The following is a 17,184-nucleotide window of genomic DNA, read 5'->3' as shown; positions in this document are numbered from 1 at the left end:
GTCACAGTTAAAATAATGTGCAGCAGGCATGAAATCCTACATCAGCAAATGCTGTATGTATAACAATTGTGCCGCCAAGGCACACTGTGTGGTTTACACCATCATTTGTTCACAAATAACATATGTTCAATTTTGTTATTGAAAGGAATCCCTGCAATAACATAATTCTAATATACAATTACACTCCAACGCGTTTAATGATACGTGTTCTGGGAAATAATGACTGCCTTAAAATCACTAGCGCAAAGGAACCAAGGGCCAGATAAACGACCCTTTTTAGCGGTCACAAATGGAAAATTGGCCTGTTTGCAACCGCTAAAAAGGGTTGTGGTATGTACAAACCCTATTTTGCGAGTCAGTAATCTATTACTGACTCGCAAAATAGGGTTTGAGAGTTGCTATTCGTAAGGAGCTTGCCAAGGGCCTCCCTTCCTAATAGCAAGTCACATTGGTATTTACGATTAGTTTGCGACCGCAAAGGCGGTTGCAAAACAATCACGGCTACCACATATTTCAGGTTGGTGGTAAGCCAATCGCAAACGGGAAGGGGGCCATAGGGGACCCCTTCCCCTTTGTGAATGTATGCAAAAATATTTTTTAATAGCATGAGGTGGTCCCATGGACCACTGCCTGCCTTTAAAAAAGCAAAAGAAAACATTTCAGTTTTTCTTTAACCCCTTCGAGGCTAATGACGAGCTGGGCTTGTCATGGCGCTTACCTGCCGTGCGCGGATGACAAGGCCAGCTCGTCATGTAACGCGGTAATTTCAAATCTGCCGCACACAGCGGGAAAAGCCGCCGCAGCGATAGGGTTAAGGAAAACGGGCTGCATTTGAAAAAAAAAAGTTGTTTTATTTAAAAAGAAAACATAGACATTGTCGTCTGCTGTCCACAGCAGGCCACCATCCCTGTGTTCTTGCCCATTCCCAATGAGTCCCAAATTGCGACCTGCCTCATGAATACTGAATTGGGATTCGCTAAATGTACTGAATATACATTGGTACATTCCGTTTTGCGAGCCGCAAAAAAAATCACAATTTGCGACCTGCAAATCGGAACGGTCATATATCTGGCCCCAAATCTGAATAGCCTGAAGATGAAATATCCCCAGAATGCTAAGGTTGTCTTCTCCTTTTGCCAATATCATCAATGTTATTTGAATATATTTCAAAATGGATAGAGTGTTTACAATTGTATCTAGTGACCGTAGCAACTTGTCTCAAACAGACTGAGTGCTCACATTCTTTGATGACTTTTCAATTGTATTGTTTTCACTATTAGACAAAGGGAAGAAACATGAACCAATCCGAAAGTAAGATACGTCACATTTATTGTGCGGTGATGTGTGATGAGAAATGCTATTCAAGTAATGACAGTTCTTCTTCTAGATAGATCGGCTGTAGGATCTGCGATAACCCAAAGCCAGTTGGGTTAATCTGCCAGCAATGATTTTTAATCCGGTTAAAATACTAGGAGGGGCGTTGCTGACTTGTTTCAAGTTCTCTAATGAAAAACAATACTATGCTTGGACATTAATAAAGGGTAAAGGTTGATTCATACCCAGAAGACCTCAACGATATGGTACATACACTTTATAGGAGAAATCACCCTCTACTATTTTGTTTTTTATTTGTTTGAGTGAGACAACATTTTTTGCACCGATTGCTTCTAAAATGGCATTTTGATGCCAATAAAAGTCATGTGAAAAAAATATATCAAAAGAGTACAGCCTCAAACTATACTTGAGAGGCAAGTTCTTCTAGTGTTAGAGGATTACACATTCTGGCTACCACCTGCTTGCTTAGCATTTCTAGCAGAGCAATCTCTGTGGATCTAAATGACATATTTAAATACTAGTGGAATATGATTAATAAACAAAAGTTCCAAATTTATATGCCATATAGATCCCTGTAAATTCTTGATAGCAGGTGATTTAAACTTACATCCTCGCCTGGCCTGTCATACCAGCGTCAATTCATTTAAGTCGTCTTTCAGTTTGGATAATGACCATCTCCAACACTCTTGTCAGAGTGAGGTCTTAAATAACTTGGTTGTTAAACTTAATTTAGTCAATTTGTTGACCAGGTAGCGTGGCTCCGTTGACCCAGCCTCTACATTTAAGGGCGGGAGCTACAACGAGACTATTGATTAGATCTTCGCCTCTGTCTGTCTTTTTTCCTCTCTCATTAATTTTGAAGTGGTTTAGGTTATTTGGAGTGACCACGCTCTATTGTCCAACAACAAAACAACTGCCAATACTGGGTATTGTTCAATTAATTTTAGAATTAACCTATATGAAAGAAACATAAAGGTGCCTTTTTTCTTTACGTCACTAGTTTATTTATTTATTTGAACACTAGTGGAAAAACTTTTTTCTTTTCTTATATTTTCATTAGAAACCAATGTTTGGTGTATAAACACAAAACCAATGCAATAACAACCGGTTGTGTGGTCGTTTTGTCAAAACATTGAAATACTTTGTTTAAATAGGTTCAATTAAGCAAGGTGCAAATATTTCATTTAAAAGCAGAAAAAATCGTTTAAATGTGAATATTGTATATATGTACATCTAAAGAAATTGATATACAGATTAGTGTCCATTTTTTGACATTAGACCTTTAGGATTTGAACTGTTTGTGTTGGATGAATGTAGATGGATGAATGTTTTGGCCAGTGTGCAAGTTTGGATGTGTCAAAAAACCGTTGGTAAATTGTTTTTTGTATATTATGAATCACTTGTAAATATGTTATTGCATTGGTTTTGTGTTTATACACCACATTAAACTTGTGTTTAACTTTGGGCCTCAATAATAACATAGCATTTGAATGCTGCGGCCCGAGGACCTATGCCTTAATCCTGGCATAGGTTGGTAACAATCCCAGTGTCCAGAAAGGGGAATAGAGCTAATCCAACCTGATGTAGACCAATTTCCTGGGTGGATTCAGAGGTAAAAATCATTGATCAGGTAATGCTGGATCGACTAACAACCTAGACCACAAAGCATAATATCCCTTCAGACCTGCAATATGGTTTTAGACTAGGCCGAGTTACTATAGAGCAGAGCTAGAACTTATATCTGCTCATCAGTAAGTACACTTGAGCTAGGAAGGGAGCCATCCTCTTCATGGTCCTCAGCACTGCATTTAATAAAGTTAACAGAGTTAAGCTCTGGGCCGTGCTGGAGTCCATGGGGGTCGAACCTGCACTAGATACTTTACTGCGCAATTTTCACAAGGGGCTTTTGGCCTTCGTGAGATATGGCTCAAACAGAGAATGCACATCACACTTGAAATTGCTGAGAGGGGTGCAACAGGTTTGTATCATGGCACCTTTTCTTTCATGCTTTATATTAATAGATAGGAATCCATTTTACTTGAGCACACTAAGATGTTCCTAGGGTGGGGGATCATTTTGTGCCTGCCCTGCTCTATGGGGATGATATGGTCCTAATTGTACGAACCGCTAATGGCTTGCAACAACTTTTAGATCATTTCAGCAATTTCATGGATAGTTTAGACCTTAACACCAATTTTACAAAGTCTTACACTATGGTGGTTGGACCCAAGAGTACCAAATTAAGGAATTATATGGCTAAAGGTCAATACATTAGCAGGGTTGGCAAGTTCAAATATTTAGGTACATTACTGGATTCTAAGCTGAATTGGCAACCATTGATTCAAAATAATATATTGTCTACTAACAGGATCAAACACAAGGAGGTAATGGACGGACCGCTGAAACTTTTCATACATTCACCCCGTCATAGATCAAGGTTGAATCCATCATTATTCTTTAGCTCACTTCACCACCTCAGTTCAGACCCAGCTGTATGCAAATCAGTCTTGACCCTGTGCCTCATGGGAACAGTCCAGCTCGAACCGCCAAGCCAGGTCTTCCCTGAACCCAAAACAAGCATCCTTGGACCGGTTTCTGGGTAACACCCTTCATCAGCCAGGCTGGCTTGAATCCAGTGGCAAAGTGAGCCAGGGACCCACTTCTGGGTATACCCTGCCAATTTAGGGCAAACAAAGCAAACAGAAGGAGATGATGGACGGAGCACTGAAACTTTTCAGACACTAACCCCCAGTCACAGGTCTGGTTGAATCCATCATCATTCTTTAGCTCACTTCGCCACCTCAGTTCAGACCCTGCTATATGCAAATCAGTCTTGACCCTGTGCCTCATGGAAACAGTCCAGCCTGAACTGCCAAGCCAGGTCTTCCCTGAACCTGAAACAAGAATCCTGGGGCCGGTTTCTGGGTAACACTCTTCATCAGCCAGGCTAGTTTGAATCCAGTGGCAAAGTGAGCAAGGGACCCACATCTGGGCATACCCTGCCAACTTAGGGTGAACAAAGCAAATATAAGGAGATGATGGACGGAGCACTGAAACTTTACAGACACTCATCCCCAGTCGCAGAGCTGGGTTGAATCCATCATCATTCTTTAGCTCACTTCGCCACCTCAGTTCAGACCCTGCTATATGCAAATCAGTCTTGACCCTGTGCCTCATGGAAACAGTCCAGCCTGAACTGCCAAGCCAGGTCTTCCCTGAACCTTAAACAAGCATCCTGGGGCCGGTTTCTGGGTAACACTCTTCATCAGCCTGGCTAGTTTGAATCCAGTGGCAAAGTGAGCAAGGGACCCACGTCTGGGCATACCCTGCCAACATCGATGGATTTAGGTCCAGATCCCTGTACTGGGGTGAATGTATGAAACTGTTCTGCATTCTGTCCATCAATTGTTCTTTTTACTAATAGGATCACCCACAGTATAGATGATTTTTCTCGGCAATTGGAGCGTACACAAGTTAAGACGATCATTGATAATTTTAAAGCCAAATGTGTTCTCAAAGTGAGTTATGGGTGTAAGATTTGGGGATACGCCTCCATATATTATATTCAGACATCGTAAATTAAGTGTCTGAGATACCTATTAAAGATACTGCAATGTATCCCTTCCAAGATTGTGCACAAAGAGGTAGGATTGGAATACATTTCAGACTTTATTCGTCTCTGCCCCTTGCTCTTGTGGCTTTCTGTCTGGCTGAAGGAAGAGCTGAGATTTAATAAATTAATCTTAAGGGACTGCCTGGGCCTTGATCTTAGGTTTCACATTCCCTGGTTGTTACACATCAAGAATAACATGAGAGACCTTGGCAGACCTGATCTTTTTACTGATCCAGACCACACCACTAAAGCAGACATTGTGTGAGTCAAGCAGACCTTCGATGCCAAGGCGGGCACTGAGAGGGAGGATCTTGTCCAGACTAAGCACATGATGACCTAATATTACTTGAGCAAATCAATGAGTGGTCTGGAACTTTACTTGACTCTTGAGAAGTCTGCCTACCATGAAAGGTTGTTGACCCTATTTAGATTAAAAATGATCCCCCAAATTACTATTTGGTGCCAATGGGTGGATTAAAGCGCATAAGCTGGCTGTATGTACCTGTGACAATGTTTCGTCCTCTGATACCTTGCACATTGTTTTTATTTGTCTCAAGTTTAATACCCTTCCTTATAAATACATTCAGCCCCTTTTGATATCTTTGAAGTTTAGGCAAGTGCACCTGCTCTATTGTTTTTACAATCTTTATCTACTCCTCATGTATGTTTCTTTTTTACATGGTTTTTATCAGGTGATTTAAGAATGAAATATTGAGGAGCACCTTTATTATATATATTATCTGTCGATCTTTTTTTACAGAAATGTGATGTGACAATATGATGCGTTTATGTTTTTATAATTTTCTGAATAACATTGTTCAGTTTGAATAAAGTTGTTTGACTGACTGACTGACACTGTAAATAATATGCAAAACCCTTGAACATCAAGCAAGGACTGCTGAGTAAGTTAATATCTGTTTTTCACCATTATGTTTTCGTTTTATATTTGCATTGGGGAAATACTACCCCTTTTCTCTATACTTTTTCAATGTCATTAGTTGCTGTGGGCGGTCTTAAAATACTCCTCAACACATCCACTTTTTTGTTTTGTTGTGCTTGTTACCCCCAGCTCCCTCTTCTATAGTAATTTGTTGTTAAATGACTAATTTTCCTTTTTCTTGCAGCATTATCCCAAAAGTGTAATGGCAGAGTCAAAACAGTAGATATTTTTAATTCCTCCTTTTTACTATAGGTTATTTATATTTGTCATTTTAAAATAATGTTCCCAAACCACAGCCCATCACACGCTTTGGATGGACAGAATCTATTGCTTCCATTACTTTGTTAGCTAGAGTTTTCTTTGTCACATTATTTGACACCCAATTGCTTGTAATAAATATATATTAATAATTATTGTGTAATCTTTAAGGGGAGGGAAGATAGGTCAAAAAGATGTGGTTATGTACACAACCTTGTTAATGGTAAGTGTCTTTTTTTCTGAAAAGGACTTCTTGAGACATGACTGTGTTCCGCTGCAGTCAATATTCCTCAATTCAGTTATTGATAGCATTAAGTCATCAGGAAATTAGCTCTAAAGACTCGTTAGGGCTTCAGCCACGTGAAAAAACTTGCCTTCAGGGTTGAAGTGGAAACTAAACAAGTAATGTATAATGAGGAGCATAAGAAAGCCAGATAAACATGAGAAATCCCACCCTAAAGAGATGGGTTGGAGTAGACAGTGGGTCTCATTCCTATTAGCATTTCAGGATGTAGGATGGTTGAGTGAGTTTAATGCGTGTCCTTAAAGCAGGTGACAATCAGCAGGTCAGAAGTTCAAATGCATGCAAGGTCAAGTTGTTGTAATGTCACTCACACCGTGACGCTGTTTGACGCGTCACGATGGAATGTTAGCGATGAGAGGATTCGAAGTCGAGCGCCGACGCTGACAGCTCAGTGATCACCAGCTGGCTAAAGGCGGTGGGCGCGCCTATGTTGTGTTGTAATAATAAATCTACTTCTTAACATCAATGGTGCTTCCGCTTCATAATATGGTCACAACACTTTCTTGGCGACGAGGTGGTCTTTGGCCAGCGGGCAACACGACGTACGGCGAGTAATTAATGAGAAGTTTGAAAATTCTTTTTGGTATGATAGTGTATAGTTACCCCGAGCCAACCATCAAGTCTACACTTTTGCCACCAATAATAAATTCTGCTTTGGGCCTGTGTCTCCTCCTATCATCTGAATTATGAGGTTCAGTGAGAAGAATTTCACCATTTACATCACCATCATATGATGAAGGTTCAACACACAAGATCCTGTCAGGTCTGTAAGAGCATTCATAGACAGCAGGCTCTTCAGATAACATTGCCACCTTTCCTTTGTTGGCATCCCTACACATTCTGGCGAGTAAGTTTCGTGGACCATTCAAGGTAAAAGAAGTGTACCCCTTCTATGTTGTATTGGAAAATGGGGAGAAATGGAACCTATGTAGGGTAGCCAAGTACTGCTCACCTGTTTATTCTCCAAAGACCTTGGTTAGTAATGCTGTCACCAAGAATTCATGTTCAGGTTACATGTTGGCCCAAGATCGTCAATTGCTTGACAGTGCTCGTACAGGTACCGGGTGAGAGCGCCAGGCCCTGGTGGGGCTAACTTGAGCACTGGTCAAAGAGCAATCAACTCTAATGATGTGTCTCACGATCTTCATGGAGCCCAATCTTATCAGATACCCTTACCGGCCAGGAGACTTCCTCAACATTTGCATGATTTCATTGTGGGATGACTTATTGTTTACATTCTATGTGTCTGCTTCCACTTTACCCCGCCCTTTTATTATTTGTTTATTTTATTAAATTCCCTACCTGCGCGTAGAGGAAAGGGGGGTATGTATGTTGTAACGTCACTCACACCGTGATGCGGCTTGACGCATCACGATGGAATGTTAGCAATGAGAGGATTCGAAGTCGAGTGCCGACACTGACAGCTCAGTGATCACCAGCTGGCTGAAGGCGGCGGGCGCGCCGATGTCGTGTTGTAATAATAAATCTACTTCTTAACATCAATGGTGCTTCCGCTTCATAATATGGCCACAACACAAGTCAGCTCTACATCCTTCTCAAGTTAGTAAATTGAGTACCATAAATACTGAGTAATAGTAACACCTCTTAAAATAGGACTTAGAAACTGTTGAAGTGTGGTATGAAGCACTATACAAAAAGTTAATTGTTCTTACTTCATGCTGTTGGTGGTGGCTTTAAATATTGATGCTTGTGGCATAGATGAAATGGCTACTTTATTTTAAAGGAAAGAACGAGTCATGAAATTCTGTACTAAATTAACTTTAAGCAGTATTTTATTTCATATCATAAGGAGAGCTACTTCAATTATACGCCTGATGTATTGACTGGATTAAATTGGGAGAAGAGATATTGGGAATGAATATCTCTGTAGATGGCTGCCCGGAGCTTCATCAAATGCTTTGGCCACTGGTGAGAGATTTGTAATGGGACTATAATTGGATTTATTGTTTTTTGAACAAGTACAACTCGTTGAAGAGGGATGTGTATACTTATCCTGAAACGGTCATACAGGCATCCAGAAAGGAATATTTGGAAATAATCTTTGTCCTATAATTGCTACTATTCCAACATTATTTCTGAGGTTAGTGGATGGCCTTTTGGTACATTGAGATAAGGGTTGGTTTGGCTGCTTATCCTTGGGTTTAACGTGTTTTCGGCCATAATATTTTCATTTTTTCATTTTACAAATAGGAATAAAACCAGGAACAATGTTTTGTTTGTTCACTGTTGATCCATCAATAATCTTTTTCCCCAAAGCGATGTATACAGGGAGCAGGGCAAGGGTACGCTATGGACTAGGGGGTAAATGCACTCGCAAATTTGACATAGGAAGAGGGGTTAGGCAGGGGTGTGTACTTGAGCTGTTCTTGTTCACTCTGACAATTAACAGGTTGGGTACAGTTTTGACTGAAGGATGCACAGACCTCCCCCAGATTGGACATTGTTGGATTCCAGGCCTGCTTTAAGCAGTCGACACCATGCTTATGTATGGCACCCTTATGGGATGGTAGTGGTTACTCACCTGTTTTGCTAATTATATACAGGATTTGGGCTTAAACAGGAATTTGAGTAAAACATTTATAATGAAATGATGGCTGAAAGCCATGAAGTGCTGTGATTTTAAGGTTGGGGATGTAAAGCTGTGCTTCGCCTCCACCTTTTCTAGCTAGGGGTTTTACTTGAGCACACAGTTCTTGGAAATATGCCATCAGTAGTAGAAAATTGCCCTTTATATATGCTTACCTTTGCAATTTAATTTGGCAAAAGACCCATGAATGAAATGGTCACTATTTATAAGGCAATGGGGGTGTCTGTGGCATTGTATGTAAGTAAGTAATTAAGTAACTGAGCTTATAAAGCGCCTGGTTACACTAGCCCGTGTGTCCCCGCGCTGTACTGCTAAGGAACCCATCCTGGCCTGTTCCTGTGAGGCGCCCACTCCTGGGCACCCCAAGGTGAAGCCAGGCATCCTTAGCGATTAGGGCCGGTTTGGAGATTAAGTAAGCTATTGCCAGAGTTGCAGAGTGGGACCCATGATTAGAGTAGGCACCATGGCGAGAATTATCAGGTCCGCGGACATTGAGCCCAAGACCCTGCCTCAACGGGAATTGAACCCTGGTCCCGGGTCAGATCTCTGCATCAAGATCTGCCACTCTAACCAGTGAGCCACACTTCCCCACAACCAGTGAGCCACACTTCTCCACTGGGGAGGAATTGTAGGCGAATGCCCTTTTAGGAGAGCCCTCGACGACCTAAAAGTAGCTTCTCTTATGTTTCCTACAATGAACTTGGTTTCCCGTTTATAGCCAACACGATTAGAATCCTACCAATTCTGCTATGGCAAAAGATCTGGATGAAAAGGATGAACATTTTTTATTAAGTTGTCATTGCCTTCGCACATCCCATGGAAGAAATATACAAACATGCCTATCTGGAATTAGGACAACTAAAGCACTCTTTATATCATATAAGTAGGATGGAGTTAAAAAAGTGTTATCGTGAAATTAGGAAAACCTAGTGTTAATAATAATCTAATTATGCTAATTATGGATGGCATGCAACCTTATCTCAAATATAACTATAGTCATCAACACAGGTTTGTTCTGACAAGATTCAGGTTAGATATTGTTGATTGACTGTTAACTTTCCTAAAAACCAATGAGTGGTCTGATCTTTTAATAAAAATGCCAATGCAATGGTTTATTCGATCAATCCAATTTGCAGTAAATGTTTTTTGTATATATATTATAAAACACATAGGAGCCATTATATCTTGCCTATCTTATGGGATCATAATTTCAAGCAATGTCACTCTGCTTTACTGTTTTTACAACAACTGTCATCCCTGCCAATCTGATGTTAATATATCCAGGTAACAATGGTCCATGATTTACATTAGGAAAAAAATGGTACGGGTACTAATTAGGCCATGGTAGGGTCATTTCTTTTATAGTGCAATATTGCCATGTTGTATTTTAATGCATCATCATTATATTTTATTGTATGATTTTAAGTCATTTGTGTGCAATATCATTTTTTTCAATGTATTAAATGTATTAATATGGTATGGTAATTTTATAGATTGCTTTTATGCTTTTTACCAAAATTGAATAAAGTATTGAAATTGAATTGACTTCTGTGGACACCCTTCTTAATGCTGTACTAATTTGCTCCCTCACGTACCTACCCTTCCCACTTATTATGTTTAAATTCACTCTCTTGTTGATATTCCCGGCTTTGTAAAGCGCTCTGATATCTGCAAAGATCTTGTTCGCGCTATATAAAACTTTCAAAATAAATAAAATAAATCATAACTAGTACTCGGGACCCCCATTGAATCATTATCGGAATCCATGGATCCCGACTGAGTCATTATTGAAAGCCAGGGAACCTGGCCTTAGCAGTTTGGATGTTTTGAAAAACAAGCATACATCCCAAACGATGAAATATTTTATTTATTTACAAACATAAAAAAAACAATTTATGCAGGAAGGTTGGAGATGTTTTTAATTTAGCTGATGCCACCCATCATCCATACTATATTCTGCTTGATGCACTTGTACTGTTACCACAAATCATTCTGGGGATACCAACTAAATTTTTAGCCTACAATTTACAACTCCTTCATATTGCCACAGTACGCTTAGAGGGGCTGATGCGCTAAAAAGTGGATTGGTGCTGCTGGTGGAAAGGATAGCGGGTGATCCAGCAATGGCGCCATTTTCCTGGCAACACGCTGCGGCGGTCCAGTCAGAGTGGAACGGCGTCGGGGTGCACCCCATGGCCTGGTGATGTAGTGCGGCTGGACCCCCTCACCTTATTTCAGATACAGCACAGCCCGATGTTTATTTTTGCGAGGTGACCCTAAGATGGCGGCGTTTTTGGGACTGATGGTGGCGGTGGTGGCGAGGGGAGCGAGGCCTTGATTGTGCAGCAGCCGGTGTGTTTTGGTTAGAGGGTGAGGCGACCAGCCTTCTGTGGGAGATCAACCTTGGACTTAGCAGGGAAGCAGACCTGCATATATCTTTAGCGTGGGCACCAGCAGGACTTAAATACCACGTGGTTGGCTCAGCAGTGCTTCTCGCCCTGTGGGTCTAGTTCAGTGCAGCCGACGGGGGTCTGATCTACCTGGGCACTCCTTGAGACACGGACCCCCGATATTTAGTTCCCTGCCAGGCTCTGGAAACCACTGCGACACGCGCATTTCTGACGAAGGGAACCTATGCCTCCCAAGAAAAACACCATTAAAGTCTACCGGTATTTTAGGGCCTGTGAGAAGACACCCTTCCTAGTGGACGCCACTCACCTGCCAGAGATGGCGCTTACGCAAGATGATTTGGTAGCTGCCCTCCGCGATTTCAAGGTTGAGGGATGCCGAGAGTTCAAACAGGACCTTAGATCCTCTGAGGACCAACTGAAAGCCGATCTTACAGAAAAACTCACCACTCTCCGGCAGGATGTGGACGCAGTGGGAACCCGAATTCTGGAGGTGGAGGGGCAAACGCAAGATTTGGTGGCGGCTCATGGCAAAATGCAAGACAAACAACAGACCCTTCAAGACCAGCTTCAGCAAGTTATGCCTAAAGAAGAACCCAGAGGGAGAATATTCGGATCCGAAATCTGGAGGAAGGGGCGGAGGGACCTGATCTGGAGGCATTTGTAATTGGCCTCTTCGCCGAACTTCTCGTCCTTCAACAACTCAAAATCAAACTAGACAGAATGCATCGTGTTGGCATGTTACAGGCAGGAAGCCGCAAACGCCCTTGGGATGTTTTGGTCAAGCTCCACTCCTTCAAAGTGAAGGAAGCCATCCTCTCTGCCGCCAGGAAAACAAAAGAGGTGTCCTTTCAGGGCCATGGTTGCTCCCTCTTCCAAGACCTGGCCTCCGCGGCCCTGGTCCACCAGCACACGCTGCGACCAATTACAGTCAAGCTGCAAGAAGATAACATTCGTTATCGGTGGTCCTTTCCCTTTGGTCTCATCTTTGAACATGGAAACAAGACACACCACATATCTGAACTTTCAGAGGGTCTATGTGTTCTGGGGCTTCCTCTACCAGAAGAGTCTCCAAGCTCGGGGACATCAGCAGAGGCATCACCACCCAGGGGTAGTCCCAACCCTTGGCACACAGTCTCGAGAAACCGTTGATGCTTCTTTGCCCCATCAGGGAGTTCATTTCTCCATGCGTGCCTGTCCAGTGATCATTGGACTCTCCAAGTAGAGACTGGTGTTGGCAGCCTCCTAGGTGGGTGTTTCGGCGGGAAGGGTCTCAAAGGTAACAGAGGAGGCCGGACTAGATCACCATGGACTCTGAGGTTTTTATTTTCTAGTCTGCTCGCCAATATGATGTTTCCTAGTATTTCATTGCTCAGCGATCGGGGGTGCGGATCTTGCCCATGCTACCCATTATTCCTTCTTTTGCATTGGGAGGATGTTCCAGTCGAGGACCTCTGGGTCCGTCGGCCTTTGGTTTTTGGGGTGGTTGGGAGGGGGTGGTTTCCCGGTGGTGTCTGTTGGAGGTTGATCTTTGTTTTTTTTGACTATCTGGTTTATAGCTTTCTGGGTGTGTTGTGGGTGGTCGGGTGGAGTGGTTGGGGAAGATTGCATTGTGGATGGTCTACAGTGATTCGGTCTGTGGGGTTGTGGCTAGTGGGATCATGTGGTGAGGGAGGTGGGGATGTCCTTTGCGATAGTTAATGTAGCCTCCTGGAATGTCAAGGGCCTAAATTCACCCCAGAAGCACCAGAAAATTTGGAAATACCTAAATGACCGCAAATTTAAGGTTGTAGCCTTACAGGAGACGCATCTTAAGAGGGCGGAGGTCACCAGGCTGCGCCATAGGGGTTACCCGTTGATATACACTTCCTCTCCTGCCACAATACACAACGGGTTGCTTTGCTTTTCCATAAAGCGACGAACTTTCAACCTGAAGCTACCAAAACCGACAGGGAGGGGAGACTGTTAATGGTCAGGGGTCAATTGAGGGGCACGGTATGCACTTTTGTCTCACTATACGCTCCTAACTCGGGGCAATCTGTCTTCCTTTCGCATGCTCTGGATCAAGTAGGGGGTTTGCCGAAGGTCCCATAGTGCTCAGGGTGGACTTTAATCTCACGTGGCAGGGGTTCCTCGATAGCACTAGTACTAGTAGGACAGCCATTTGCTCCTTTTTTAGCAAAGTTCGACAGCAAATTACTGACCTGGGGCTTAACAATACCTGGTGTTTCGTGCACCCCACTACTAAGGACTATACACATTTCTCACATGTCCATCGGACGTACTCCAGAATCAACTACATTTTTATTAGCCACTCCCTCTTGGGGGCAGTACAGGCTGCCCAGATACTCCTGATAGCTGTCTCAGACCATAGCCTGATCACCATGGCCTTCATTGGAGCGGGGCCTCTCTGAGGCTTTCCCGGTGGTATTTCCCTCCAGCTCTCACTCGGGATCCGGTTGCAAGGGAGGACATAAGGGCGGCCATTGTTGACTTCTTTGCACACAACGACCCACGGGACACTTCTTTGCAGAACACCTGGGATGCTTTTAAGGCAGGAATACGAGGGAAATGCATCCAACTTAATTCAATACTAAACAAGCAGAGGACGAGGGTAAGGGTGGCTCTTGAGAAAGAACTGGAGACGGCGGAACAAGCACACAAAGCCACTCCAACCCGAGCTTTCCAGAGACATCTCACGGCATAGAGGGTTAAATTTCGGTCCATATATACCAATCGGGCGGAATTCACACTGCTTATGATTCAACATCCCTCATTCACACAGGGGAATAAGGTGGGCTCTGATCTGGCGCGCCAACTTAGGGTACAAAGGGAAAGGGATTTTATTGGGGGGATTCTGGATCACCAGGGGCAACTCACACACTCAGACTCCACCAAAGCAAACATTTTTGGGGATTTTTACGGTCAGCTTTACCAAGGCACTATTCCAGACAAGGCACAGCAACAAACTTTTTTAGATAACCTTATACTTCCGAAGCTATCCTGTACGTCGGCTGAAGCGCTGGACTCTCCCATAACCCAGGAGGAAGTTCGGGAGGCTATTTCCAGACTCAAACTGCATAAAGCCCCTGGGCCCGACGGCTTTACGGCCCATTTTTACAGGTATTTTTCCACAGAGCTCATTTCCCATCTCACAGCTTTATTTCAAGCCATGCCTCAGACACCAGAGTTTCGGGTTCTATGGTGGAAGCCGTGATTTCGGTAATCCCCAACCTGGGTAAAGATCTGCAGCTTTGTGGCTCGTACAGGCCCACTGCGCTGCTTAATTTAGACGCAAAACTTTATTCCGCAATCTTAGCAGCGCGTCTTGAGAATCTAATGCCGGAGCTAATTCATCCCGACCAATCTGGATTTATAAAAGGCAGGCAAACACATGATAACATCAGACGCACTATACATCTGATTGAGAAGGCTTCTAGGTTTACAATCCCTGCAGTTTTAGTGGGCCTAGATGTGGAGAAAGCCTTCGATAGAGTGGATTGGGCTTTCCTCTTTTTAACTATGCGGAAGTTTGGGTTTGGGGATACCTTCCATAACATGGTGAAGGCCAATTACCACCTCCTCACTTCTCGAGTGCTGGTAAACTGTTTCCCCTCCTCCCCCTTTGCCCTTAGCAGAGGCACCCCACAGGGGTGTCTCGCCCCTCTTGTTTGCCCTCAGAATCGAACCCCTGGCGGTCACGATTCGCTCCAATGAGGAGATTCGAAGCATTCCATTTAGTAGTTTTGTGCACAAAGCCTCTTTATTTGCCGATGACATTCTGCTCACGCTTACGGACCCGGTTATTTCGCTGAAGGCGGTGCAGGAAGAACTACGCCATTTTGAGCAGGTGGCGGGGTTTAATATGAACTTCACAAAGTCCTCTATACTTAACCTTACCCTCCCTCCCGCTGAGGTGCTCCGTTTGAAATCCCAGACGCCCTTTCTATGGGCTAAACACTATTTACTCTATCTCGGAGTACAACTCACGGCCAACCTGGGTGACCTATATAGAGTGAACTACCGCCCCCCCTGCTGACACACCTACAGCAGGATTTCAAACGGTGGTCGCTTCTTTACATTTCGGGTCTCAGAAGAATGAATGCAATTAAAAAGACGGTCCTACCCACATTTTTATATTTGTTCCAAGCGCTGCCTATTGAGCTTGAGCGGCCTTTATTGCCGAACCTCCGTACTTTGATCACTAAATGTATTTGGCAGTGAGGGAGGGCGCACTTGCCCTATCATGTGCTTCGACGTCCACGGGATAAGGGCGGCTTGGGATTGCTTGACTTCACTCTTTACTATTAGGCCGCTCAGTTGCGGGTGACAGCGGAGTGGTCGGCAAGGGATTCAGACAAGCACTGGCTCCATATGGACCGTTCTGTAGTGAGGCGCTATATATGGGATGTCCTTGAAAGCCCAGGGCGTATTGTCCCCCTAATGCATATATTAGCACCCCCACCCGCCCGACAATGACTGTCTGGGACATAATTACACGCAGGGAGGGTTGGACCTCTTTCCCTTCCCCTCACACAACCATTCTTTTTAACCCGGCATTTCCTTCAACTCTACAGAGGGGGCCTTTGATTGTTGGAAAGAGGGGGGTTGCCTTAAACTATCTGACATGTTCCATAATGGTGAAGTCCTGACATTTGATAGATGTAAAAAGTAGTTTGCGATTCCCCAGACTGAGCCCTACTACTATCTCCAGCTTAAACATTGGGTCACAACACCTCACATTAGGGAGGCGGCCATTAGAGATCTTACAGACATGGAAAAATTAGTGATCTATAGGGCGGGTTCCATGAAAGGCACTATTTCGGCTCTCTATGGCATGCTGTTGCACACATTGCATTTTCTGCAGGCGCGATATATGTCTTTTTGAGAGCACGTTTTAGATAGGGATATCTCTAAGAAGGAATGGGCTCACATTTGGAGGGACATTCCCAAACATGAGTAACAAATCCATGGCTCTTCTGGAAGCTCACTACAAAATACTACATGACTGGTACCTCTATCCCACAAAGCTCCGATGAATTTTCCCTGGTACTTCAGATCTCTGCTGGTGGGGATGTAGGCTTCAGCCGGACTTCAGGCATATATGGTGGGACTGCCCAAAGATCCGACCTTTCTGGGACGAGATCCTATCACATATCAAGGGCATGTTGGGCTATCCACTCCCGACCTCCACAGACTTTGCTCTACTTGGGATTAGCGGTCCGACTTTAGACCACCAAAACAAAGCTGACAAGGGAATTATGTGGACATGTCTGTGGGCGGCCAAGCTTACCATAGCGGCGGACACTCCAGCGATATCACTGTGGCATGCCCGACTGTGGAGAATACATTCTATGGAACGTCTCGCAGACATTTTCCAGGACAATTACAAAGACTTCGAACTCAGCTGGGGTCCACTGGTTGCTTTTCTGTCTCAAGGCCTGCCTTCTGCTGTTTGCCCTCCGACTGTGCGGGCAATGCACCTCTTCCAAATATAGTTTCTTTTTTCTGGATCACTTTGGCACAATGCGACCCCTAGGGTATGCTCTGAGAATGCCTTGAGCTCTTCGCTAGTCCAGATGCCTGGACAATACTGCCCCATGTTGATTCTCTTTTCTCAGTACAGTCTATTCACCACCATGAAGGGGATGGGGTTAGGAGGGGCGGGTGGTTCGAGGTTCAGTTTTCAGGTGGCCGAACCTCCTTGAGTTATGTTCT

The 17,184-nt window shown here is 43.7% G+C and overlaps 1 protein-coding gene across 1 annotated transcript in view; it reads right to left on the bottom strand.

Annotated features, from left to right (window-relative positions):
* The window catches only part of CREB5 (cAMP responsive element binding protein 5), a 1,158,307-nt gene that overhangs the window by 754,144 nt on the left and 386,979 nt on the right, over positions 1–17,184 (bottom strand). The window lies entirely within an intron of this gene.

Source organism: Lissotriton vulgaris, chromosome 10, assembly GCF_964263255.1.
Source record: "Lissotriton vulgaris chromosome 10, aLisVul1.2, whole genome shotgun sequence".
In the NCBI taxonomy this organism is placed as follows: Eukaryota; Metazoa; Chordata; class Amphibia; order Caudata; family Salamandridae; genus Lissotriton; species Lissotriton vulgaris.
This window is presented reverse-complemented; position numbering and strand designations above follow the sequence as displayed.